Consider the following 3,007-nt stretch of genomic DNA (forward strand, 5'->3'; position numbering starts at 1 on the left):
TGGATGGAGGCGAGGTAGGCCAGGGAGAAGGTGGAGGGTTATGGTGGATGAGTGTGTGAGGAAGAGAGGTATGGAAGTCAGTGACGCTGGGGGACTGACGGGATTGAGCACGCTGGATGAATGTTGAGAGAAATGCATGATCAGGGACTGGCACCCCGTTTTAACGTGACAGCGTCTGGATTGACTCTATTGGATATGTTTATGTGAAGCTACGGAATGTGGTGAATGTTTTTGGCATATCAGATAGAGCCAAGATTCCGGGGACTTGAATGATGAGGGAATGGAATCATGGCCCATTGGATTGGGCGAACTTGGGCTGTCTGGACGCTGCTAGTCTTCAACCTGCCCCAGGGTGGGAAATGAGGTCCAGATGATGATGATGATGATGATGATGATGATGAAAAAAAAGCACAAGATTGTACCAAGAATAAAATTCGCAGACAGCATTTGTAAACGGCAAAGGCATATTAACTCCAATAATGTAACATTAAGAATTCCTGGCCTTTTGATGGTGCATAAAAAACAAATGTTTACTGAAGTTAGTTTTAGCTACTTCAAAAGTAGCTAAAACTTACATTAGTAAACCTTTTTTTTTTCCCTAGGGTGGGAAAAAGAGGTCCGGATGATGAAGTTTTAGCCACTCTTATTTTGAAAGGGAACATGCCAAATACAGGGTAACTTTTTCTTATAGTTTAATGAAATTATGTTCCAGGCTTTGTATAGTATTAAGTGGTAGAAATTTGTTATTTTTACTGTTATGATAAACAGTTTATCATATGATGATATCATCAGTATCAATCTTTTTCCTATGGGTAAAGTAGGGTCCACAGCACAGGTAAAAGCTGATATTAGAACCATCATCTCAATTAAATGGGAGACACACATTCATTCACAATTCAAGCCCCCAAAACCCTGACAAAACCTCATCACCATACACATTCACACAAGGCACTACACATTGCCTATCGTCAAGAGTGAATTTGATGACTATCACATCACTACACATTACCTATCATCAAGAGTTAAATTGATGACTATCATGTCACTGGGAAGAATCTCGGGAGCCAAACACTCGTCCTTTCTTCAAATACAGCATATGAGTCTACCAATTTCTGGGTAAGTATTATCATTGTATGGTCTGGACTAGTGTCAGAAGATTCAAAATTTGAGGGATACAAAAGTAAAAATATAAAATCCTCCAATTTCCTTCACACATAATTTTATTAATATATGAAAGAACACACATTAAAATACAGGCATACCAAGTACAATAAAGGTCCTGTAATCCAGCATCCTTGGGACCAAGGTAATGCCAGATCAACGGGATTTATCTCTTAAAAATACTCCATATAAATGTAAATAATAAAAATAAATAGTGCCCCTTGATCAGACATGGCAGTTGATCTAAATATGCTACTGTTACTCTTATAAGAAGCCATAGCCAGGCTGGTGATGTTTTTCTTGTGTTGGCAAGGGATGGCAGTGAAGCCAAACTGTGATGTTTTTTTATTCTTCATCCCACCCTTTGGAGGGACGGAAAGGTTAGGATGATTATACTATTCCTCTCCACTAAAGTGCTTATTTGGTCCTACTATGAATGCATTTGTTGTAAGAGCACAACATTTACTTTACTGTAACAATTATACACTGTACTTATTCAAAGCAGTAAAGGTAATAAATAATGAAAAAAGACAAGAAGAATAAATGAATGATTTTCATATAAACTTGAGGGAATAACAAACTGAGAACAGCCTAGTCATGGGCATGCTATTGCAATCCTTGTGTGCTAATAACAGCAAACCAATAACTGTGAGGAAGCAGACGGATCTGGAGGAATATGGAACCAGGCCAGCCATATGGAGGCAACAGAAGTGAATTTTATGTTAGTTTCATTTGGGTGGCTTAGGCGGGCAAGAGAGACATTGTAAGCCTTTCTGAGAAGTAGAAAGGAAGTCAGGCAGTTAGTATATAAGATGTGATGGAAATTTTCTCTGTTCCTTTGACTACTGCTGTTACCTCTTATACATAAATTATATTCTCTAATAAAATGGCTTTACCACTAAGTATCTGTGTGGAGCCCAAGATTCTATGAGCTTCAACAATGTGTGGATGATTGGGCCATTTCAATGGCCAGGCTATTATAACTTTTCCCACTTTTATGCTTTCTCTTTCCTTGTTTCTGGATCCTACCACTCCCATCATTATGTCACATGAAGGGTCATGGTGATGAGGCTAATGATATGAATTCGATCCATCCCTTCAAAATAATAAGGGAACTGGACACTGCTGCTACTGCTGATAATGGTATGATTCCAACCTATCATTTTCAAATATAAGGAAACTGGAGGATGCTGATAATGATGACATTTCTAGCCCACCCTTTCAATTAATGAAGAAACTGTGTGATGATGATGATGATGATGATGATGATGATAATGATGATGATGATGGTGTGATGCCTACCCACCCCTTTCAAATATGGATACTGGGTGATGGTGATGGTGATGATGATGCAGGTGCAATGCCTACCCACCCCTTTCAAATATGGAAACTGAGAGATGATGATGATGATGATGATGATGCCTGCAGGGAAGTGGGTGAATGGTGAATAATTTAGCTTGAATGTCAAATCCCTTCAGCTTGAAGACATGACTCGTACAGGAGCTATTTTGTTTATGGTACCACCACACAAATTTGCTCAGCTTAGAATAGCTGTCTAGTGGTACAGGGCTTAATAAAACCTATACTTAATCTTTCGAGTTTGAAGTTTCTACTAATTCAAATATATCAGCTAGTAGTTGCAAGAAAATACGTTAATAAAAATGTAACCAAGTTGGAGAGAAGTAAAGGTGGTGATGAGATACACTAATAAGCCTGGACATTAGTACAGGGAGTTCTGGCTGTGATGATGGATGAAAGAGAGGGGTTGATATGCTTGAATATATGAGTGTGTAGGTGGAATGTGTGTGTGTGTGTGTGTGTGTGTGTGTGTGTGTGTGTTATGATA

This window comes from Coenobita brevimanus, chromosome 80, assembly GCF_032717465.1.
Source record: "Coenobita brevimanus isolate Jiangsu-jjx chromosome 80, ASM3271746v2, whole genome shotgun sequence".
Classification (NCBI taxonomy): domain Eukaryota; kingdom Metazoa; phylum Arthropoda; class Malacostraca; order Decapoda; family Coenobitidae; genus Coenobita; species Coenobita brevimanus.